This window comes from Schistocerca gregaria, chromosome 3, assembly GCF_023897955.1.
Source record: "Schistocerca gregaria isolate iqSchGreg1 chromosome 3, iqSchGreg1.2, whole genome shotgun sequence".
NCBI classification, from domain to species: domain Eukaryota; kingdom Metazoa; phylum Arthropoda; class Insecta; order Orthoptera; family Acrididae; genus Schistocerca; species Schistocerca gregaria.
In genome coordinates, this window is record NC_064922.1 from 585,060,930 (window position 1) to 585,076,536 (window position 15,607).

Sequence of the window (15,607 nt, forward strand, 5' to 3'; positions counted from 1 at the left end):
CAATTTGATTACTTTGGAATGAAGCCTCATCCGTAAAGAGAACATGTGCACTGAAATGAGGATTGACCTATTGTCGGATGAACCATTCGCAGAAGTATACCGGTGGAGGCCAATCAGCTGCTGATAGTGCCTGCACACGCTGTACATGGTACGGAAACAACTGGTTCTGCCGTAGCACTCTCCATACAGTGACTTGGTTAAAGTTACCTTGTACAGCAGCAACTTCTCTGACGCTGACATTAGGGTTATCGTTAACTGCACGAAGACTTGCCTCGTCCATTGCAGGTGTCCTCATCGTTGTAGGTCTTCCGCAGTCGCGAGTCAGAGGCTGGAATGTTCCGTGCTCCCTAAGACGCCGATCAATTCCTTCGAACGTCTTCCTGTCGGGACACCTTTGTTCTGGAAATCTGTCTCGATACAAACGTACCACGCCACGGCTATTGCCCCGTGCTAATCCATACATCAAATGGGCATCTGCCAACTCCGCATTTGTAAACATTGCACTGACTGCAAAACCACGTTCGTGATGAACACTAAGCTGTTGATGCTACGTACTGATGTGCTTGATGCTAGTACTGTAGAGCAATGAGTCGCATGCCAACACAAGCACCGAAGTCAATATTACCTTCCTTGAATTGGGCCAACTGGCGGTGAATCGAGAAAGTACAGTACATACTGACGAAACTAAAATGAGCTCTAACATGGAAATTAAGCGTTTCCGGACACATGTTCACATAACATCTTTTCTTTTTTTGTGTGTGAGGAATGTTTCCTGAAAGTCTGACCGTACCTTTTTGTAACATCCTGTACATAATTTAATGAATGAAGTTTGTGAAGCAGTGGCCAAGATTGGAGGGAGGCGCAATGGCGGCTAACTGTACTCACGGCTGGACGTGCGAATGCTCTACAAATTCTTTTCTTGGCGTCAGATTTTTAACATATTAGAGCCACTCTAATGTTCTGTGAATACCAAACAATACCCAAATCCACATCCGAGACAAATACCTTCTAATGCAGCTTGCATTTGCCTCTCTTAGTACCTTCAAAGTGTACCGTGCGAAGGCTAGCCACATACTGCGTGTCGTTCGCAGAAAGGAGCCGCTCAGTTCGACCGCCAAACCCACTTTTTACATCGCGGCAGGCTACTGTCGTTGCGGAGGGAGCGTTCACATGTTACGCCAACGGCCTTGCCGCAGTGGTAACACCGGTTCCTGTCAGATCAGCCAAGTTAAACGCTGTCGGGCTGGGCTAGCACTTGGATGGGTGACCGTCCGGTCTGCCGAGCGCTGTTGGCACTTGGGGTACACTCAGCCTTTGTGAGGCAAACTGAAGAGCTACTTGATTGAGAGGTAGCGGCTTCGCTCGCGGAAACTGACATGCGGCCGGGAGAGCGGTGTGCTGACCACATGCCCCTCAACATCAGCGTCCAGTGTCGCCTATGGGCTGAGGATGACACGGCGATCGGCCGGTCGGTACCGTTGGGCCTTCATGGCCTGTTCGGGAGGAGTTAAGTGAAGTTTACATGTTGCAAATACAAGTGCCCTAAGCATGAACCAGCTTTTAACAAACATACTCTTTTTTTTATAAACATATTCATATTATAACAATCTAAAATTTCAACATATTCTTTTGCTTTTTTCATGTACACAGGAGTTGGAACTTTAATAGTGGCAACTATTTATTTACAGCTCGTACGAAAGAGATACGTGTTTCAAAGTTTTACTGGCCCTCAAAGCAGTCCCCAGCATTGAGTATAATCCGTTTCCAGTCGTAGGATACTCTTAGTAGTACCAGTTGTGTTGCCCGACGAATTTCTAGCAGTTTTGAAGCGAATGTCGTGAAGTGTTGAAATAGAGTTGAACTCAAATGGTTCAAATGGTTCTAAGCACTATGGGACTTAACTAACCTAAGGTCATCACACACATCCATGCCCGAGGCAGGATTCGAACCTGCGATCGTAGCAGCAGCGCGGTTCCGGATTGAAGCGCCTAGGAATCGTTCGCCTAGAGCTTAAGTCAGGGGAGTGCAGTAGGGGGATAGCACTTAGCAGCCCCATCAGTCAAACAAATCAGTAACAGCTTGCACTGTACGTGCTTGAGCTTTGTCCTGCAAAATGATGGTCAGGTCCTGCAGAAAGTGTCGTCACTTCTGTCTCTAAGCTGTTCGTAGGTTGTTTTCCAAAAATGAATGGCATATAGACAAAAGTGCTATACCACCTACTGCACTCCCCTAACTTAAGCCCTCGCGAGTTCAACTCGATTTCTAAAATGAAGTAAACACTTCACGGCATTCGCTTCAGAACTGCTACAAATTCGTCGGGCAATAGACCGCGCCGCTCAAACTGTCAACACAACTGGCACTGCTTAGAGTATCCTACGACTTCCACATCGCTGGCTACGGGTTATACACAATGCTGGTGACTACTTTGAAGGTCAGTAAAACACTTATCTGTTTTGTACGAGCTGTAAATAAATAGTTGCCACTATTAAAGTTCCAACCCTCGTACATTACAAAACTAATTTTCTTGCCATACATCAAGGAATTTAAGCAACACAGAATACACACTCCACAAATTGCAAAAACACATTTATATAAAATAAACCTACTCCGAATCGATATAAGTGTTACAGTGTGCACAAATACAGTGCACGGGAAATTGCCCAAACGCTGGGCACGGTGCATTAAATACTACAAAACATCTTGTATTGATATCGATACAAAACCATCCATGTTCAGGATTTCGTTCCTACTGAATTGCCAAAAAGTCAAACGTTCGTTCTGGAATTTCTTGCTCGCAGGAAGTGAACAATGAAAGCCATGGAACATCCTGTGGACAGACGAAGCCGATTTCCAAGGGCATGCCAATCAATATGTAGCTTATGTGCAGCAGGAAATCCGCACGCACATCAACCTGCATCACTTCATTCTGCAAAGGTGACAGTGTGGTGCGGGTTGACGGCATCATTTATCGTAGGGCCGTGTTTTTTTTTTTTTTTTTTTTTCGAGCGGACGAATCCTGCGGCTCCTGTTACCTGTACCGTCAATGGCAAACGCTCTATGAGTGTTTTTTGCGCACCTACGTTATTCCAACCTTTCAACAACGTAGGTGCATTGGTAGGATGATTTAAGACGGCACTCCTCCTCACATTACACAGCTAGTGAAGCAGCTAATGTAGAAGCATTGTGGCAATGTTAAAATTATCAGCCATCGTTTCCCTACAGCCTGGCGGTTCATATCACTCGATCTTAAACAGCTTGACTTCTGACTGTGGGGTTATATGAAAGATGTAGAGTTCATTGCTCCAATTATGAACGTAGCTGAACTTACGGGACTCCCAAGACACTACGATGTGTTGTGGGTCATACTGTTTCTCGATTTCAGCTTCTGGCAGACAATGGTGGACATACTGAACGTGCCTTGTGCCAGTCTCACGACAATTAGAAACCGATATCATTTTGCTTTGTATCCTGCTTTTGGCCCCACGAAAGTTAAAAACCAATGCCATTTTGCTTATTCTGCGGTTTTTGGACTCAGGGCAAATAAAAATAGGGTTTTCCAACCCAGTGTGGTACGACATTGCCGTGGCTTACCTGAGTCACAGTGCTACAACTGTTGACTGTCGAACTTGTGCAGACATGCACACTGAACAATACGGATCGTGTAATGTGCAACTAAAACCATAGCCGCCGTATTGAGATTCATCTGTCATCTGTAGTCGACCCCTCGTATTGCTAACATTTTGATTTTTTTTCCCACGACTTTTCCCCCTGCGTCAATTATTTGCTATTCATATTAGGCGTCAGTCTGAGCAGGGGTTCTCTTTCAACAGCTTTTAGAAAGTAGGATTTTAATTATGGACACTCTGTACATTTCGTTTTCTCTGCTTTTCACGCGGTTTACAAGATAATAACTTTAAGTCGAGAGTTGTTGTTGTGGTGTTCAGTCCTGAGACTAGTTTGATGCAGCTCTCCATGCTACTCTATCCCGTGCAAGCTTCTTCATCTCCCAGTGCGTACTGCAGCCTACATCCTTCTGAATCTGCTTAGTGTATTCATCTCTTGGTCTCCCTCCACGATTTTCACCCTCCACGCTGCCCTCCAGTATTAAATTGGTGATCCCTTGATGCCTCAGAACATGTCCTACCAACCGATCCCTTCTTCTAGTCAAGTTGTGCGACAAACTCCTCTTCCCCCCAGTTCCGTTCATTAGTTATGTGATCTACCCATCTAATCTTCAGCGTTCTTCTGTAGCACTACGTTTCGAAAACTTCTATTCTCTTCTTGTCTAAACTATTTATCGTCCATGTTTCACTTCCATACAAGGCTACACTTCATACAAATACTTTTAGAAACGACTTCCTGACACTTAAATCAGTACTCGATTTTAACAAATATATCTTTTTCAGAAACGCTTTCCTTGCCATTGCTAGTCTACATTTTAAATCCTCTATACTTCGACCATCATCAGTTATTTTGCTCCCCATATAGCATAACTCCTTTACTACTTTAAGTGTCTCATTTCCTAATCTAATTCCCTCAGCATCACCCCACTTAATTAGACTACATTCCATTATCCTCGTTTTGCTTTTGTTGATGTTCATCTTATACCCTCCTTTCAAGACACTGCCCATTTCGTTCAACTGCCCTTGCAAGTCCTTTGCTGTCTCTGACAGAATTACAATGTCATCGGCGAACCTCATAGTTTTTATTTCATTTAATCATACAGTAAAGCTGCAAGCCCTCGGGAAAAATTACAGCTGTAGTGTCCCCTTGCTTTCAGCCGTTCGCAGTACCACAACTGCAAGAGCGTTTAAGTGGAATAAAGAATTGAAATCTGTGTTTGTGGATCATGTAACTTAACTCAATGATTACTTTCTGAAGTACTTTCCGTAAGAAGTTGATCAAAACAGCTGGATCAAAGATCGTTTCAGCAGAACTTCACTCAGCACATACCATCGAAGAAAAAAAGCAATTTATTGATATTTCTTCGGATTTCGCATTGAAATCGAAGTTCGTTTCTTCATCACTGCTTGAGCTTTGGAACCTGGTGGAGCAAGAGTATTCAGAAATAGGTAATACTGCCGTACAATTTTCAATACCTTTTGCATCATCCCACTTATATTAGGCTTATTTTTCAGTAGTGGCAGCCGTCAACACGAAATGCAGATCGCGAATGAATGTGGAGAAAGAGAAGCGAGTTGCAGCTCCCAATGCTGTGCCATGATTTGAAGAACTGCTGATGAGATAAGCTCATTCTTCCCAAAGATATCGTAGCAAAAATAAGACGTAATAACATTAAATGTTGATCAAAATGTGTTATGGCAAGAGTTAATAAGTAAATAACTCATCTTTTTCGTTTGTTCTCCAAACTTAAGTTTATTTACCGCACACTTGGATTCAGTATCATACCTAAAAGTAGTTACGGATGTTTATGTTCAGGTAAAGGGAGACATGGACCCAGAAAGTTATAAAACCACGGTTAGTTGCTATTGACTTACGGTTTCAGACAATATAAATTTAATAAGCGATACTGTTCTCGGGCCTTACCATGGATGCTTCAATAGTTTTCTAATATCATATTGACCTTTTCTATTCCCAAAAGCGATTAATGTGGCTGATCTATGAGTGTCATCCGGAAACTAAGGTTACACGACACATAGCTTTAGCATAGGATATATGCTCGTGGTGATGTTTGTAGCACTGCCGTGTAGCGGGAAGCCAGCGGAGGAAACGAGCATTCCCGACAATCAGTAGCTCGTCGGTAAGTGTTGTGGTGACTGTTTGAAATAAGCGTTCTCATTCCGCCTTTCGCCAAATGCAAAGTGCGCGCTGTAATTCGGTACCTAAATGCTAAGGGCATGAACTCCGCTGCGATTCATCGCAAAGTTGTTTCATTTTATGAAGAGGACGTAATGTCAAGGCAACATGTGACAAAATGGGTACGGAATTTGAATTTTGGAAGGATGGAAATTCACAACGAAAAGGAGCGAAAGGCCGTCTTTTGCGACTGTGGTGCAGAAAACTGAAGAACATCTTTCTGATCGCCGTTCGTTAATTGACGTCTGCATGCAGTTTGCTCAAACATTTCACGAACTGTTGAAATCGTAACTGATCGACTAAATTATCGCAAGGCGCGTGCGCGATGGGTGTCCAAGATCCTTACTGAAGGACACAAAATGAACAGAATCAGTGCCGCTTGCGAATTTCTTGACCGTTTCGAGACTGAAGTGATAGGAGATGAAACTTGGGCTTATTGCCATACTCTAGAAAGCAAAGAACAATCAATGGAGTGGCGCCATATTCATTCTCCTTCAGCCAAAAATTTAAAAACTTAGCAAACAGCGAGGAAAACGGTGGTATCAGTACTTTGGGACTGAAAAGGGGTTTTGTTCGTTCATTTTTTTGGAAAGAGGTGAAACAATAAATGGTGCAAGATAGTGTGAGACCATGAAGAAACTTCGCAGAATCAAACAAAAGAACGTCGAGGGATGCTGACAACGAGAATCTGTCTGCTTAATGACAACGCGTGTATGCAAACCGCTCGTGCAACACAAGAGTTCTTGACTTCATTTGGTTGGGATGTTTTGAGCCACTCCTCTCAAAGCCCCGGTCTCGCACCTACTGACTATCGTATGTTATTTCTGCTTCAAAAATTTTTTTAACTTTAGTGTCCGGATTAACCTCATGTCTTCGTTTTCGGCATGAGTTTTATTGTTGATTCCAAAGAGCGTTTCCTTTAATCTAGAAAACTCCCATTAGCACCCCACAAGTTCTCTGCTACTAGAGTAGCCGCTTCGTTTGTGTAGCGCATGATCAAACTGTATTTTTGATAGCTGTCCGTGAGAGTGGTCCTATAAGACATCTCTAATTTAGGATACAGTTACTCTTAATCTGATGCTATTTTAGGCTCCAAACGTTCATGTCTGTGGTAAGGTACCACATGATAAATCGGTTCTTCTGTTCAGAAAAGTACAAGATCTACACTGTCGGCCGTTTGTTAGTCGTAAAGTTAGTAAAGAACGCACTAGTGCACACGCAGAGCGTTTGTGTGTGTGTAAGAGAGACTCTGATGCAAAGGAAAGCTGCAAAATCGTGGTGTTCCACAACTAATGGATTTGAATAAGCCGCAATGCACTTGGAGTCTGGGAGACGAACGCTAGATGGCAGCTTTGTGCCCGACCGTCCCGCTGTGGAGCGGCGAAGAGCAGAACTTCTTCCATTTCTCTCTCTCTCCCAATCGAGAAGGCAACACAATGCGCGGGCCTTTGAGCGGTTTCGGTCATGTGCTGCATGCGCTGCTGAAAACATCGTAGTAAAAACAATTCTTCGTTCTCGTGAAATACTGTGGGATTATCTCCGAACTGATTAGTAATCTCTGGCGTAACGCACGTTGTTATATACGAAACCTTGAAGTAAACTAGGTATTAACCGGGTATTTTGTCTCGACAGTGTCTTTTTTGTGTGAATGTGTAGTTTCTTTCTATCATAATATGATTTTGTGGGGAAAAGTGTGAAAAAGGAAGTTGGTGCTGTGCATCGTCATTGAAGTTTTTGCTATTCGTCAATACCGGCGTGGTAGCTAGTGTTATTCACCAGTAACCTGCGACAACTTCATACTAGCAGATTTCTGCGTGAGGAGCAGGTAAGATGAACATTCTTAATTTGATTCTGATTCAGAAAAATAAAATCATTCTCAAGTATTTACTTCCTCTTGGTATGTGAAGGACAGAACGTCAGATTCCATTTACTTTGTTTTTTTTCCTTATTCAGATGATTTAACACTTACCTAGACTTTTTTATTTATTTATTTATTTTTTTGCAAAGAGCCAAGTGAAATTCACGAAATATTTTATGGAGACTGTCACACGTGCTTTATGCATAGTACGACGTCTAACTTCTCTAACTTAAAAAAAAAAAAAAAATCTAGCCCGTACCTCGTGGTCGTGCGGTAGCGTTCTCGCTTCCCACGCCTGCGTTCCCCTGGTTCGATTCCCGGAGGGGTCAGGGATTTTCTCTGCCTCGTGATGGCTGGGTGTTGTGTGCTGCCCTTAGGTTAGTTAGGTTTAAGTAGTTCTAAGTTCTAGGGGACTGATGACCATAGATGTTAAGTCCCATAGTGCTCAGAGCCATTTGAGCCAATTTTTTGAAAAAAAATTATTGTAATGGAGTGCAATTTAGCATGTCATAGAAGAGTTAAGGAAAAACGAAAAAGTTGTGGTAAAGAAAGCAAGTAACATTTGGGGAGTGAAACGAATAAACACACCGAGGAGTTGTAGCAGATATTTTATCACCATACTGCTAAAGTCAACGGACTTCCTTCCGTCAAAACTGCACATTCAAAATTTTGTTATGAATTTGCTGTGATGACACACATCAGCTCCAGCAAAAAATGTGGACACGTAATTCGACTGAGTGGCGAAGATAAAGATATTCATTTCAATAAATTTCACTACCAGCATATCCAGAGGAAACAGAAAGGCGTAAGAAGTGTCTTGGCTGACGGTCAGGAATATACGCATGCAGCGAGAACAAGTAAATGTGCAAACTTGGCTATGATATGTAAGAGTAATGTTTACTACTCAACAAATGTTCACTTCCGCTCCTGTCGATTAGGGGAGATAATGTTTTATGCAAAGGTTCTGACATAAATTGTAGAGTTAAGATACAGGTAAAAACGGAATATAGATGATGAAAATTAGATATTAATGAAGGGTTGAGCGCAACACGATTCGTGAGCTATTTCAACAGTTAATAACATTACCGTCTGCTACAAAACCTCGGTCACAAAAATTTCGAAGTATTTTAGACTTTGTATGAAGATGCACTACTTACACGCCGACAGCTGCAGCTACTTGTACCTGGCTATTTCTGTCGCCATCAGAGCAAAACGAAATCTTCTACGGTACAGGTACGTCCATTCGACTTCTTCTTCATAAGAGAGTGAGACAGCACTGCTGCTCAAGGTCGCTTGCGGTGTTCCGTCAAAATGTGCACACATAAGGCTTACCTGATTAGCACAAATAAGTGCATCGACATCTGCAGGAGCAGTGCACATAGGGTTCTTCCGGCAATTGAAATTATTTCTGTTTAAGTACCATACAATATGGAACGATAGGTAATTCGAAACTCTCTCAGTAGCCGCCGTATTCATGTTGTTATAGGCCGCACTGAATAACTGTTAAATAATTTGTATGACACTTCGAAACGAAAATCGTCAGTTCGGTAACATTCTTCGGGTCTAGACTGCGGTAAATGTGGAGCGGGAAGATTTATTTCTTCTTCGGTTGCTTATTTAATAATTTGTATGACACTTCGAAACGGAAATCGTCAGTTCGGTAACATTCTTCGGGTCTAGACTGCGGTAAATGTGGAGCGGGAAGATTTATTTCTTCTTCGGTTGCTTATTTAATTTAGTGTCCCTAAATTTCTGCATTGGTTGCCGACAAGAGTGTATGAGAATTGTGTTCAGCAGTCGCTAACCGCTCTCCGATCGCAGTTTATCAATAGTAGTAAGTTTTATCGCGATGTTTCAACTAACGTCATTTATTTTGAAGATAATATGAGGACGGGAAATATCTCCTTGACTGAATTGTATCCAATGTCTGACAGAAATGTACTTGTCAAAAAATAATTACCCAGCCATGACGAATGGTGCTACGCTCGGTGTTAAAAGCCGACATTACATTTTTGGCGCCGACGTGTCACGCTTGAAACTGATAACTGGATACTGTGTTTCTTGTTCGAGTAAAACAATTCGTTGCAGTAGCGTCTTTCAACCAAAAACTGCTGCTACTGCTACTACTGATGTTAGTAATAATAATAATAAATATTAAAACTGTGCTGCGTTTGTGTGGGACCTCTAGCCAGGACTAGCCAGGATATGGTGTGAAAGAATAAATGTTTCCATATAAACAGAAAATTGCACATAAGCTTATATAAAAGGACAATTAACTGCCTGAAACATCTCACTGTGTTTCCTCCTTGCTCTCTCCCCCCTATATTTCTTTGGTTAGATAAATGAATTGCCATATGACGTGTAGGCGCAAACCGTTTACTGCTGATGCAATTGCCGACAAAGAGGTTATTATTACGAAGAAAGTTATTTCTGTCTGCTTTCTGACCTCAGCTTGGAGTAGCGAGTGAAGATACCCATAAAGGTTATGAAGTACTGCGAAGCCATAGAAGGACAACTTCATAAATATTCGGACACCGGCTTTAGAGTTCATGGTCGAAAATTATTTGGCTAAACACTGGTTGACTACCAAGCGGAATAATTGTGTAATTTAATTTGAAATGTAGCATATGACAACACAACAAATGGAAAATTCAGTTTTGTTAAAAACTTAGTTTACAAGAAGTGACGATTCTGAGACTGCGAGTATGACATTTATAATGAGATTGTGTAGCGTGAGTACCACAGTCATAATTCATTGCTGCATTCGCAGTTTTTATCACAAAACGTCGTTGATTTACTGCTGTGTCAAGCAACTTAATAAAACAAATTGTTGTGATAAATTATTATACATTGTTCGTGTTTCCGTTTTTAATATCGTCTACTGTTCTACTGATTGCAGAAACGTTTCAACAAATTACTTCATTTCGGATCGTGATTAACAGAAATCGTAATATTGTAACGTCTACAGTGATTCCTTATATCGATAAAAACGCTTGTGCGCGTGAATTAAGGTCGTTTCGACTTCTATGAAACACCATAGCCTATGATGGTAGTGTGGGTACTAAAATATGCCCTGTCAACATGCTTACGTGATGCAACGATATGATACGAAGCACACTAGAAAAGCGGCGATGGACCATTTATGATTGTGCGAGACTTCGTGTACAATAACTTCATATTATTGGCAAGGACGTGTGATTTCGACTTGTTCATCATTTCACGTCAAAGGTTGACGCATCACATACACACAACAGTCACACATCCCAAAATTCTAATTGCCACTTATTTCAATTCTTTATACAATGTTCCTCGTCACAGTAGACAGCTCATTCATTAATCACCCGCCTTTGACGCTACGTTAATGCCTACGGAGAGTTGAGCTAGATGACAGTTGTCAGTGACCTATTAGCTATAAGGGGTAGTCAAATAAAAAACAGACAGATGGAAAAAAAAGTAAGTAAACTGTTTATTATTTCAAAATACCTTCAAGGAAAATGTTTGCAGTTGGTTACGGAACCCTCATTGTACCCAGGCGTGGACATCTTCATCCGAAGCAAATTGACAGCTGCAGAAGTCTTTCTTCAGGGCTCCAAAAATATGGAAATAGCATACGGAGAGATCGGGACTATATGGAGAGTGTGTAAGGGTTCCACCGTGGAACTTCTGAACTGTATTTGAAATCACCTTGGCAAAATGTGAGCCCACTCACCATGAAACGCACACTCCACTGCAGAATGAAAAGATCATATATTCTATATTTTCACTATAACTGATAGTAATGATTCCAGACACTTTGTTAATGGTCCTAGTTCTCCGTAATTAGTGACTGCTAAGCTGGAGAACTGTACTCAACCGACTCCATCGAAGTCACTGAACGAACTGTCTAATTGCTGGTTCGTAAGAGATGTCTTTGCGTTTGAGGCGTGTCTTTTTCTGTGCCTGTCAGTGGAAGAATTTCCATTTACGGCGGTAAGAGGCGGAAGCAATGTAGTCCGCGGCTGACAGCGCTCTCTATGGCGGCTGAAACGCCTGAGGTCGACGTATACGACGCGATGAAGGAAGTGGTCTGGAAGCTGGAAGAGGTCCAGGTTTTTGCGCGCCATCTGAAGGCTGCTGCTCGGAACCGAAGAGACGCAAGGTGAGTGTGCGTTTCTTCTGTGCCTCTTGCTTGGTACACGGCGCATGTACAACTGAATTTAAAACGGCATGTGAAGTTTCTCCAGCCATGGCGCTGACTGCCGACACTGATAATGGGAAGAGAGTCACACGATCCGATTACAGTACTCTTAAAGAGGATTAAGTGCATGGAGAGCAAGGATGAAAGCGGTTTATTTATCAACACCTTGTCTGGCATCTCCGGAGGATTTGTTCATTGAAAATTTTTTGTGGCATTCGATCCAACTGGACTGTTCCCACGAGTGTTATCAACTATCAAGCAAGTACTGTTTTACGAGCACTGGGGTCTTACTACTTGTCGGCGATTACTTATGGGTTGTATCGTACAAGACTACCAGTAACAGATTTTATAAAGATAGTAACGCCTTCTGTCACAAACATTGTGTTCAGCAAATAATCGTTGGTTTTCATTTGCCCACACTGTATTTTCTCATGTGTGTTTTAATGAAAGAGAACACTCGTCCACCAGGCCTGTCCCATATTGTCGAGCAGCGGCCATTGGTCATTGCCATCCATCATGTCGCACAAGGTAAATTCCATGACGAATTAAAACTAGACTTACAGTGTACCATTCTGCGATTCCGTACATAAATGACGAAGTAAACTGTAGGGTTATCGATAGTATTGGTAGGGAAAGAACCATAAATGAATGTGTAAGAGATAAAATGGGAGCCGACGACTACTATTTGCTTTTTGTTTGTTTGGGCGTGTACTTTGCCCATAATTAGAACCGCACACCATTAAGTGTTAGTCCATTGTTTATTTTATATGCTTGCAGAATATAAATCGCACCTTGTAAGAGATAAAAATTGACTGATCGCGTTGCTTCTGCGCCTTTTTTTGTAACCACAGCAATTATTTTGCTGAAAATATATTTTATGTGGACAAAAGTAAAAATATATGTAAATATTGTAGCCCGCATCTCGTGGTCGTGCGGTAGCGTTGTCGCTTCCCACGCCCGGGTTTCCGGATTCGATTCTCGGCGGGGTCAGGGATTTTCTCTGCCTCGTGATGGTTGGGTGTTGTGTGATGTCCTTAGGTTAGTTAGGTTTAGGTAGTTCTAAGTTCTAGGGAACTGATGACCATAGATGTTAAGTCCCATAGTGCTCAGAACCATTTGAGCCGTTTGAGTAAATATTGTTGTTATTTTGTACTCCATAGAACGTTCTTCATCATAATCAAAAACAGAAGTTGTTTTGTTATGATTGATAAGTGCGAAAGTTGTTTATGGACAACTGAAACATGTTTTCGACCAAGTACTTAAGCGATGTTTCATACATTTTTATTTTACGTTTTTTAAACTGTATAGTTTTCTTTATTTTTAATACAACATTCCTCAGTTTCACGTTACAAAACAACAATTTTCTAATAAAACCTGAATACAACATTGAAAGTTTCAGTTTTTCAATAAATACCGTTTATTTTTAAGTAACAGACTTGAGGATAACTATGAAGGTTAAAAATGTTCCGTAAGTTAACTGGCCCTTTATATATCCTCACTAAGTTTCTAGACTGTTCACCTCTTACGATAAGAAAGCGATCGTTTTGAAGTAACACCTGACTGGTACGCAATACACTTGATGAACAGCTCATGCGGATGGGATCTTAACTGACCAAGTCTACCGGGAAAACTATCTTAGTCTGTACTTACTTATGGTGGTCTACGGTAGTTTTCCAAATCTATACACAACAAATGTGCAATTGGATTAAAAACCTGGTAGCGATATGGGGCTAAATATTCCTGGTGTCGTAACGTTGCATGTGACACGGCATCGGTCTAGGATATCGCTATGGCTATCCACCAGCCCCTGGTGACACTGTGAGCTTGTATTTATATAAGATGAGCCGATACGGACGCCCTTGACAAAATGCAGATTATTATGAGTGGGCTCCTGGAAACGGATCATCTCGGAAATGGGGAAGCTGGTCGGCTGTTTACGTGCTCCTGTTGTGAGCAACTATAGGTCGGTATTATAGGACAATGGAACACGAGTAGACGACAAGGCATCGATATGTGGCAGTTCAATGCTGGTACATCCACAAGTATTTCGAAACACATCGTTTCGGGCACATCGTTGATCACAGGGCTCTGTAGCAGACTATACCTACGTGTTTCTACGTTGACACAATGACATCATCAATTAAGATTGCAGAGGTACAAGATCATCGGCATTGGACTGTAGATCCGTGGAAACGTGTTCACCTGGTTGAATGAATCGCCTTCCTTGTATCACCATGTCGATTATGGTGTTCAGATAAACTGTCGCCCAGGTGAACGGCTGCTGGAAGCATGCACCACTGCACGGATCTTGGGGGTGAGTGTAGTATCATGTCATGGGGAACATGGGTTTCCATTGGACAGTGGGTGGCGGTAATCGAAGGAGAATGACAGCGGTGAACTGTGTGAACGTTATTGCAGACTGGTAAGAAATAGGGCAAAAACTGTAGAGGAAGACGCAGATTTGAATACGTCAAGCAAATAATTGAGGACGTTGGTTGCAAGTGCTACGCTGAGATGAAGAGGTTGGCACAGGAAAGGAATTCGTGGCGGGCCGCATCAAACCAGTCAGTAGACTGATGACAAAAAAAAAAGAAATAGGATTGGTAAGCAGGGTACACGGGCTGCTGGAGTGGAATACTGACCCCATTTTAGGATATAAAAATTTATTTTCACAACGTTAACTAAAACAGAGCAATGGTAACAACACAATAATTAATTAGCATTTGCAAATTGCTGTGATCTACGCCGATTACTCCATTGTATAAAAGCAATGAGAATAATTTTAAAAAATTTAAAAGAAAAACAGCCTTATGGCCCCAACTTTAAATTAATAAAAAAATACTTTACATAATTATAACTTTAACATAACTGCTGATCTGAGTTCACTAATTGTGAAATTAAATCGGGTCTTGTGAATATGAAAAATTACAATTTGTTAAAGCTATTAGGTTTCAAAAATACTGATATAACAAATGGTTCAAATGGCTCTGAGCACTATGGGACTCAACTGCTGTGGTCATTAGTCCCCTAGAACTTAGAACTACTTAAACCTTACTAACCTAAGGACATCACACACATCCATGCCCGAGGCAGGATTCGAACCTGCGACCGTAGCAGTCGCACGGTTCCGGAATGCGCACCTAGAACCGCGAGACCACCGCGGCCGGCCACTGATATAACAATATCTCATAAATACGTGAATTAACTATTATGGACAACATTCGACAATATGATGTTATGATAGCCTGAAAGATCTACACAGCCATCAGCACGTTCTCGACGTTTGGCGGTCACACTGGCCGCGCGTCTGAATTCCGTGTTCGAGAGCCTGACAACAGGAAGGAGGGCCTGCGCACACCAAAACCGGCTCTAGAACACACAATCCCAATATTAATATACAGTTAACCAAAATTCTAAAACTAACAGCCAAGCACTGGGTAAAGCACAATGCAGGAAGAGATGTTAAACGTTGTCGTGCGACAACCGCAGTTACTATTAAAGCAATAGTTCATAAAACAATCTCCAATGACGTGAAATTTCACTTAATAAATTTATAAACCATCGCTAGCTCAAGGTGGTGATATCTGGACAAACCGCACACAACCTTAAATACCAAAGCACCGTTTGAGGGCGCAAAATTGTTACTATTATAGTTGCTAACAAGGAAGAAGTTAGCAATTCCAATTTAATTTGGCGGCTGAAGTCACATACAAAGAATAAACTTTGATTCATAAAACTGACCACTTAAAATACAC